Raw genomic sequence first — 10,651 nt, 5'->3', positions numbered from 1 at the left:
CTGTGAGGCAGCAGCGAGAAGGGGGCTCCACCACCATGCAGCCCCCTGCTCGCATCATTGGAAGTGAATTAGGTGTTATTTGCAATGAGGCTCATTTGTGTAGAAAGGGGCATATTTTGTTCTGATAGAATTTGCTCATTTACAGTAAATGTATGCAAACAACTCTGTCATACAAAGACACTATTTGCTCTGCAGCGCAGTTTGTGTAGCATTAAACTTTTTGCACGTGCTTTGTGAGTGAGACAATGTCTTTTTGGTTCATTTCCACACCTTTAGCAAGCGCAACAGCCGCATAATCCTATGGTGAATCGGGCCCTCTGTTTTTTTTTCAATGTCTAATTCTGTTTATTAGTTTGATTCACTCTCTCATGAAATAAAGAAGAGGAAAAGTCATGCTAAATTTTGTTAACAGTATTGAGTTTTTCTATATACTTTCCTCTGTGGGAGGCAAAGGGCACTGACAGAGTCCTAAACCATGCTGATATCATGATATTTTAGCTGGCCACAGTCACTTTGTTAGCATTTCAGCACTTGGCTATAATCTGTTCTGTTGTTCTCGTGGGCGACGTTCATTTAATATTCCATGCTCTGCAGAACAATCAAGCTTCTTACAGCAACAAACATTTCTGTGCTCCCTGTATAGGCATGCAGAAATAAGCCTTAAAGCCATCTGACACCCAAATCCTTATTTGACTTCTTATATTGTATTACAGTTTTTTTAAGGCTGAATAAACACTAAAATATAAAGTATTACACAATTATCAAAACCTTACACATAAGGAGCAAAACATCAGCCCAGATCTGCACCACTATAAGCACAATCTCAGTCTCACACTTTTTGCAAAACAAACACAGTGATTGAAAAACACTAAACACACCTGTATACAGTACATCAGACACAGAAGTCTATCATGATGTCACTTCCTTCAATTCCAAAGCCCTCACTGTCAAATGACCACACCTATGAGCTGATTGGTTAAACACAGCCATCAGGTGTGCAACAACATGATTGCTTAATTGTAGACACACCAATCAGGTTTAAGCACTATAACACTGCAGCAGGTGAGTATGCCTGCAACTGGATCCAGTATTTTATGTTTGTCTGATATTTGCTGACCTTGCAGTGTTATGCACACTACTGTAGCAGCATGAAAACTGGGCATGTTTTGTAGTGATTCTCCATGTTGACATGTTGATTGACTTGTGAATATAGAGCAAAATAAATTAGATTTCCACCAGCCTGCAGTGTTGGTCTTGTGTAGTGTTTGGTGAATTTATTGTATATTTGCACTTTCTCTGTGTACTGCACTTACATTACTCTTATCACTGAGAAGGAGAACTGCTAAAATTGTTTTAGGTTAGCAGCAGCAGTGTGTAACTGATTCAAACAGATGAAGTCATATGAAATATGTGTGTTTCATATGGCAACAAAATATGGTTTTGATAAATTAGTGTATAATTTTTACAAGAGTGTTTCATTTTGCTGTGATGGGTTGGTGACCTGTCCAGGGTGTACCCTGCCTTCCGCCCAAAGCCAGCAGGGATAGGCTCCAGCCCCCCGTGAACCCTGACGGGATAAGCGGTCAAGATAATGGATGGATGGATGGATGGATGGTTTCATTTTGCAAAGGATCTGAGGTGTTCTGCTACTTGTGTGTGTAGTGTTTTGACAGAATGGGCCCTGTTTTTAAAATTGTGTTTAAGCAATTGAAAAAAAAACTGTAAATGGTCTTATGTGCTGTACTTATCTGTAAGCCTCGTCCGTGTATTAGAAATGAATTTCAGTCTGAATATAATGTTATTTAAGTTTCTTTAAACAATTTTGCTACAATGCTGATTACAAGAATTGCTCCTTTAAAAAAAATCATAACACAAAAAATCTGATATTTACAGCGGCGAGTGAGTGCCTCTTTGCAGGTAACTATATCAGGGGCAACAGCGGTTCTGTAGTCAAGTTGTCAACTGCAGACATCTATATTTAATTAATTGAGTCAAGTCTGCAGGCGTGCCCACACTACCAGCAGGTCTGCAGCTGAGATATTATGTGTAAAACTAGCAAACAAAAGAAGAACTCTAAGCAAATAATCAATTCCAGCAAAGAAATGCGAGTTATTATAGTCAGATCTTTTGTGGGCTAATGATTGGAAAGTGGTATAATAAGTCCTGAGTGAATAAGTCCTGTGTTGATTTTTGTCTGGATTTTTCAAAAACCATTGTTTTCTATGACCTAGCTAGTTAAGTTTGTAAAATATGATGATCTACTGACAGCACAATGTTCTTGTCTGTGATTGGTCAAATGTTGCTGACACCGCCCCGTTCATGCAAACACTCTCACAGTAACTCTGGGCTGAATTATCAGGTTGGTAACCAGCTCCCTGTGACAGCCAGGCATTAGTCAGGATTCATAAAGCCAGATAACCAAAGACACCCGGGGTGTGTTGGACTGGCTCACAAGCCTTGAGGTTAGCAAAGGTTTGGGTTCTTTGAATAATCCATTTTGAGAATGTAACTGCACTTTTGGTAACTGTGTCATACATTGTAATGAACTTGATTAACCTGCTTACATACTGTTGTCTCAAAAAATACCTTTTTCCTTGAACGATTATCTGACCTGACCACTGTGTTTTCTATTCTTTGATGGGAAGTGTGTAATGCCCGCTAAGTGGTGTTTGCATTTAGACTGCTCTGTGTATGAAGTGAAAACAGTGTTTGATTCTGAGCACAAACTGTTTTCATGTGGTTGTTTTTCAGCTGAATCAGAGGTTTTGTGATTGTAGTTTGGAAACTGGATATTTTGTTTAGAGTTCAGAGAAAAGGGTTGAAGCTAACATACCATATCTGTTAGTTTCAATGGAAATTTTCCAGAGGCTTTAAAGACATTTAATGACATCTGTTTCTGAGTACAAATCATGAAGTCTAAGGATGTTAAAAAATGATACAAGATCTGCATTTCACACGAGCAGTTAAGGCCGGATAGACAAAGAATGTAACACCAGGCACATAAACATCAAGACAACAAGCTCAGAATGCACAGAAAGACCCTTAATGGCATGTGTCATGTGAAGCACACAAACAAACACAAAGATGGTGAAAAGTCATTTTGATGAGTAATTAGGACTCTAATTAAACCATTTCTTTATTAAGAGATGTCTCAATATGTCATAAGCTGTTTGATTTATGCATAATGCTTTGGACTAATATGTTCAGAATCAATCGTTGAATCTTGTATCTGATATTTATGCTGCATCTCTTCTGATCATCCATCTCCTCTCTCAGTAATCATCATCACTCCACCACAGCCCAAATGACAAACCATCCAGTCACAAAACATATCACATTTATAACTGGAGCTCCAGCAAGTGGTAAATGTTCCTCAGCTGGACTTTAATGTATTTAAAGCACAGAATCCTATCTTACTTCTTTAATTAATTCCATAAATCATTATTAATAACCTTTAAAGCCCCCCATCTGCATGGTTATAATCACCATAGTCAATCTTTGGTGTCAGGTTTGATTGCCAATCCATGTCCTTCTCTAATTGACCTTGTCCAGTGAGGGAAGAGCAGACAATATTGCGTTTTCCCACTGGTGCCCCTCTCATTTCTACTCCAAATGAAGACTGCTCCCAGTTTGTTCAGCAGATTGAATTCCATCACTTCATCCTTTAAACAGATGACACGCAGGCCACTTCAATTTAAAGTTATTGAATGGGCAAAGTTCTCACCGGCATTCAATAACAACAGACTGAAAAAAGTCTTCAGTTTAGCATTCACAACCCAAAATGTTTGGATCAGTGTGAATAATCTTTAATTAAGCTTTGTGTTTAGACAAAGGTGGGGAAGCAGCACTGCGGTCTGACTATGTTTAAACGTGAAAACAAGCTTCACTTAATGTTGGCAGCGGTTGTGATCATGATAGCCAAAGCAAATAGAGAAATGTTGTGAGTTTGATAAGATGCCCTTGTGGCACACTTAAACTTATATGTGATGAATATAAGTAGACCAGGTCTTAACAATTACTCAGCCACAAGTGCTGTTAGTCCACAGCCCTGCTTATTGAGTGATGTGTCTTAACTATCAGCCAGAGAGATAAGAGTACGCTCACAAGTCTCAAAGTCAATGACACAAGGTAGAGCGATGTGTTAAAAAAACATACTAACTAGCAAGTGCATCCAAATCAACATGAAAACATTAAATAATCCAATGACAGGTCATCTTTACTATCAGAGGCACCTGTCGGGAGAGTTTACTAGTGAACATGATGTGTGTTGCTGATATGATTCACAGTATGAGTCAGTTAAAACCAAGCGGCAACCTCCGGCCTCAAAATATGAAGCCCATGTGGAAGTGTTATAACCTGCAATTCATCGAGCATCCACTTGAGGCTGGCTCCAGAAACACCGTAAACCATATACATGTTTACAGCCTGGTTCAAAAAACGGCTTGGCTCTACGTAGCTAATCTCTCTATCGGCACACACTGTACTGGGGGTGAATTTTTTTCTAATGCAAAGGTTCAGAAGATATTAAGATTACGAGTTTTTGCCCAAATAAGGACGTGACTCACAGCCTCTTCAGCCTGTTGCCATCAGGAAGGAGACTACACAGTCTCCGGGCCAGAACCAGCAGACTGAGGGACAGTTTTATTCACCAGGCAGTCAGGATGCTGGGATGCTGAACTCTCTCCCTGTTTTGCCCCCTCTTCCCATAGTGTCCCCTTTACAGAATTAACCCGGTCACTGAACCCCCCCCCAAAAAAAATCAACGCTGAGGTCTGTCATCCTCAGGACTGAAACGCACACACTCACTTTGATTTTAATTGCACTATAGCAAAGTTTTTGCACTGTTTTAAACTGTATTTTATTATTTTATTAGCTTACTTCTTATCTTTTTCTAGCTTTCCTATGTTTATCTGTTGTTGTTGTTGTTGTTGCTAGGGTCTGAGAGACAAGCGTAATATCATATCCTCAGTATGTCTGGTGCATACTGCAGTTTATTTGACAATAAAGAAAACTTTGACCTTTACTTTGACTGACTTGACTCCAGGTCAGGATCACATAGCTGTTGTCTAGAAGGCTTAAACCCCGCCTCTTTACATCACACTTTGACTGGTTGAGTTCCGCATTACCAATATGGCTGCCGCTGACAATTGGCTTCAAAACAGCATTCAGGAACAGATGGGAGACGTCCTGGATACAATGTCCATTATTTATACAGTCTATGGTTAAAACCTGCTATCACCCCCTTTGATCTTTCCACAAAAAATCCCCCCTTTTCTCTCCTCTCATAACTGCAGACGCAGATCTGTGAAATTGTTCTGTTTACAGGACTTTCACAACCTCTTCCCTTCCTGCCATGGGACGGCACCCTCCTGCCCCCTTTTCTCCCTGGTCAGAGTGAAAAGATAAACATCAACTCTCTTTCTTAAATCTTAGTGGGAGACAGATTCTGGACCTATTGTTGACATAAACTCATCAAGCAAGACTGCTCTCTTTCACACCACAAGACTCAGAGGTGTCATAAACAGGGCTTAAAGGAGACAATCCTGAGCCTGAAATGTTGTTTGGGGAGTGAGAGACTGGGGAGATTATCTTCTCTGTAAAAGCATGTGCTACAGTTCAACAGCTTTAGAGTGCAAGCAACTTTGAAAAACTTCAAAAATGAAATGTATAAGATATGAACTTTTCAATTTTTTTGCTTTTCAAGTGTGCCGTGCCATGGATATTTGTGTCGCTAGCATGTTCATTTGAGGCTGACGGTTTTGTCAAAGCAGATTTGTATTCTGTGAGCTTTTTACAGAGATTGACTGGTGGCTGAAATATTGTGTAGGACAGATCGGAGACATGGTCATAGGTGGCAGCCGTAACTATCAGTATTGTATGTTGACGTGCACAGAGAGCAGCCATGTGATTGGGGTCCAGTTCATAACCAGAGAGCACTTCCTGGTTCCACTTCCACTGCTGGTGGCTTTTAGTATTTTTTAGAATTTAGATTTTAAGATTATTTTATTGTTTTTTAAATCTCTGAAATGTCTTGGCCCTTCTTATTTATCAGATTTGCTTTTATCATATGAGCCAGTGAGAGCCCTCAGGTCTTCAGGTAGTGGACTTTTAATGGTACCAAAAGCTAGAACAGAGACCCATGTTGAGGCAGCTTTTTATTACCACGTCCCTCAGGACTGTGGAACACCCTACCTGAAGATCTGAGGGCTGCACAGAGCATCCACATTTTTAAAAGCAAACTCAAGACCTGCCTTTTTAGTCTCACTTTTAACTGAGTTTCATTCTTATTACAGTTTTATTTATTTATGTACTTATTTATTTATGTATTGATTTATTATCTAGTTCAAATTGTAGTCATTTTTATTCTATTTTATTTATTTATGTACTAATTTATTTTGTTTTTTAAGTATAGCATCTTATTTTCTTTTAATGGTTTAATATTTTAGTGTTTTATTATCTTACAAATTAATTTTATTTTGATGAGTTTAATTTCTTGTGTTGAGTTTTTATTTTTCCTCCAGTGTTTCCTCGTTAAGATATCATGAGAGCATTTCATCAGTTCGTTCAGCAACTTATTTTTTATATTTCATTTATTTATTTTATTTTTATTGTTTTTATTACTGTTGTTGCATATATTGTGTTCTTAACCTTAGGATTGTGGGGTGGGTTTGGTATCTTTTTTTTAATTTATTCTATCTTAGGTTGTTTTTATGTACAGCACTTTGTGTTACAATGTCATTGTATAGAAAAGCTCTTTATAAATAAAGTCTGATTGATGGATTGATTGATAGTAACTTAATTAATTGGACACACTGTGCAGAAACAGGCACTTGGCTTCTTCTATTCCATCACACCTCGACTAGTTTCTTCTACCGATGCTCTGAGTTTAGTTTTTTAAAGTCGTTTGTCAAATAATTTGACACCTTCAGCAAGTTTCATGAATCTGTTCTCCAGTTTTAGCCACAGTTATTAAAGTAACCATTATTGCTGCTCATTTATCTGCCTATTATTTAATAATTTACTTCAAATACATTTTCAAATAAAAGCCAAGGACTTTATTTGTATCATTCTGAGAAGAGTTGAACAGATCACTATGGGAGAATTTACTATTGTTGTATTGAGAGTGATTATTACTGTAGTAAACATGCATTACATGTCTCAGAGCAACTATTTATTAAATCTCCAAGACTGCTATTCTTTAAATAAAACTGCGACTGACGAATGAGAAACAGGGTCATAGTTCAAGGTGCAATGCCAGGGGAAAGTATGTAAAGGATAGTGAGTGGGTGGTTATGCCAATTCAATCTGCATAACCAAAATCAAATCTGCATAACCACCAGTTCAATAAATGTCATCCTGCTTTTTACCCGGCAACTTACTAAACACATACACAAGGAGACAAAAAATATTGATTCAAAGATGATTTAATTGATTTAGAAATGATTACTCAAACAGCTAAAAAAAAAAAAAAAAAAGTTACTTTACAGTGATCTGCAACTTAGAGATGCACTTACCATGCCATTGGTTGAATTGCAGGGCATGATGTTGTGCCACTTCTCCTTACCAGGGATGGTTGAGGTCCTGTAGCTCCTCAGGCTGCCCTCATATCTGTGCCTGCTATCTTTTATTAATTCCCCACTCTCAAAATCAGCCTGAGAGAGAAACTAACACATTTTTTGCCATAGTATTAACAGGCCAAAATGAAATGTGCTGAACTCCTCTGCATGTATTGCAGTGTGATTACTGGCCTTGGTGTTGCTGTTGCTGTTGAGAATTAACTGCCATCATTATTGGGTTTTGAACCATCAGCATTCAGAATTTGACCCAGCTGGGGTCAATATTACTATTAGATACAATAGAGACTATTTTAATCTGTTTGCTTACGACAAGTATTGTAATTGTAAGGTCACCTGTAATGTGTGCAACAGAAATGCAGTATTCAAGGATAAGATGATGTAATTGGAAAGTATGATGTTGCTCTCCGTTTGACGCCAAAGATTTTAGGTGAGACTAAAACAGTGTTTCCCAAACTGTGGGGCGGCATGGATTAATAAAAGCAGTATACACCCAGTTCTGCATTGCTAACTAGGCCAACGATGTATATATGTGATAGAAGTGAAGTGGCAGGTTAACAAAGTAGCGTAGCAGAGTAATATATGACAGACAAAAACCTAGATCGGACCACCTCCTCTCTGTGTTACCCTGTGACACTTCAGAGCAGAGCCACTCTCATCAAACAGCTGCGGCTCGCGCTGCAGGGATTTATATCTTTCACTACGGCTCTACATGCTTCAAAGTGTGATAAAACTTGGTTTTCTAAATTCCAAAAATGTGTAGGATTGATGACTGTAGCTGTGACTTGAGGCCAATGAACAGCTGTAAATTAGTGATGTGCAAATGAAGCTTCGCAAACCACTGGTTTAATTTTTTGACTCCTATAGATGGCGCTCTTGGTTTAAAAATAAAGGCTCAATGAATGGCAATTCAGTGTGCTTTCAACCCTTTGTTGAACAGAGAGCGCCATCTAGAGGAGTCAAAAAAATACAACAAGTGATTTGCGAAGCCTCATTTGCCCATCACTACTGTAAATATAATCCCTCCAGACAGCAACTGCTAATCAGAGTTAAGCTACTTCAATTAAAAAAAACATTTCATTTCCGAAAAAGAACTTTTCACAATAAAAGTCCCCTTATGTTACATAGTCCAAAAACTTTACTTTGAAAGAGCTATAACAGGAAGCAGCATGTTGTCAGGTGTAGTAACTTGACAGAACCCAAAGAGTAAAATAAAGCACCTGTCGATGTCTAAATTATATTAACATGGGAGAAGTAGAGGAAAGGAAATTCAGGTAATACAGATTTAGTAAGAAGCTACAAAGTACTGAGTTCTGAACAAAAATAGGATTATAAAATTATCTGTCTGTGGTCACAGGCATGGAAATATTTTCACCCACAAAGGGGGGCCCCTCAGAAAAAGTTTGGGAACTACTGGACTAAAATAACATGTCTGCACTTTAACTGAACTGAGCTTCTTGCATTACAGTTGATGCTGTGTGCTGTGTTCTTAACTGCCAAAGCAGTGGGATGAGACCTCACTCTTGTCTTACTGGGTTGTTGATCATATTCTAAGCAATCTCATTGGATAACCCATCACTTGTTTTAATTTGTCTACTGGCAGGATACCAGAAATGTAGGCTCCATGACAGCACGTTTAGGGCCCTTACACAATATATAAAACACAAGCCCCCCCCCCCCCTCCCTCAATGATTCAGGGCACCCCTCTCTGTCTGCTCTCTCTCCGTCCTGCTGAATGTTACTCTGAGCACAAAGGATTTGAGTGGTGCCGATAAACCATTTGATTTATAATGTCAACTATGACATTGAGCTGCAGTTTAGTAAAGGATACACCGTGCTGCCCATATTTACTCTTCATTATTTGATTTACAGGTTTAAACTGAGGCCTCTTTTTCTGCCCTTTATTAATTCTTACCTTGTCAAAAGTATGTTAAACAAAATAACTTTCAAAAGTGACCCAGTAACACACATGCACACGCTCACACTCATGCACACACACACATGGGCGCTCACATCGGCAGGGTGATTTATTTTAAGACTCAGAGAGTCTAAGAATGCCATTTAGTAAAGATGGCAGTGGGTAATAAATCCTCATCAAGTCTGGTACATCCTGTTAGCTTCTCCTCTCCTAGTGACAGCTTTTTAATAAGCTGTGTGTGGTCCTGTATGTGTACTTGACATTTACTAGCTGACGTTACCCCTCCCTGTCCGTCACTGCACATTATGCATATTCTACCAGAATCCAAGCAAAGCATTAGAATGTACTATCGCCGTGTTGTTGTACTTTTCAAGGTCTGGGGAAATAGAGCTAGCCTGTTTGTTGCCGTAATTGATTTCTTTTCATCCAGGCAAATGAGTTTCTTATTTCTTTAGAAGTTATTTATATGGAAATGCTGTGATGTTGTGACTACATTAGTCGAGTTATTCTCACCTCCGTCTAAAGTCACTTCCTCCAGGGGAAACTCCCTTTGTTGCCATTTGCTGTTTTGCTGATTCTGTCAGCAAAAATTAATTGGTGTCCATTTTAACTCCCCTCGAGCCTTAATTTTCTATGAGCAGGGAGATACCCAGGCCCAATTAGGTGGTGTAAATAACATTTGCTCTATAATTGCTTCAATAAAGATTTATCGCCTTCTCTACATTGTCCTTATGTGAAGGCAATGCAAGGCCAGCCAGAGGAGAATGAGGCATGGCAATGTAATCTGGCACCGTGGTTAAGACAGGCTACACTGCTGCATATAGACGGCCCAGTGTCTGTGTCTCTGAGTATAATCACTCCCTGGAAAGAGAACATGGAATTGGAGAATACGCTTTTTTTTCTTGGGTTGTTTGGGGAAATCTGGAAATAAAAAGCAACTAAGCACAGAGGACACTCACTAACAAGGACACTTATCTTTGTAATCTCCACTGATGGTTATTAAATGGCAAAGTGACAATCCATCAAGTGCAGACATGATCTGGAAGTAGAAATCATGAGCATGTCCACTTCTTCAATTACCTCAGTTGTGTACCTAAAAGTGAGCAGGACAGGTTAATACTTTTTTTTTCTTGATTCCATCAGAGGTACAAAAAAAAAC

Source organism: Notolabrus celidotus, chromosome 3 (assembly GCF_009762535.1).
Source record: "Notolabrus celidotus isolate fNotCel1 chromosome 3, fNotCel1.pri, whole genome shotgun sequence".
In the NCBI taxonomy this organism is placed as follows: Eukaryota; Metazoa; Chordata; class Actinopteri; order Labriformes; family Labridae; genus Notolabrus; species Notolabrus celidotus.
Note: the sequence above shows the minus strand (reverse complement) of the source record.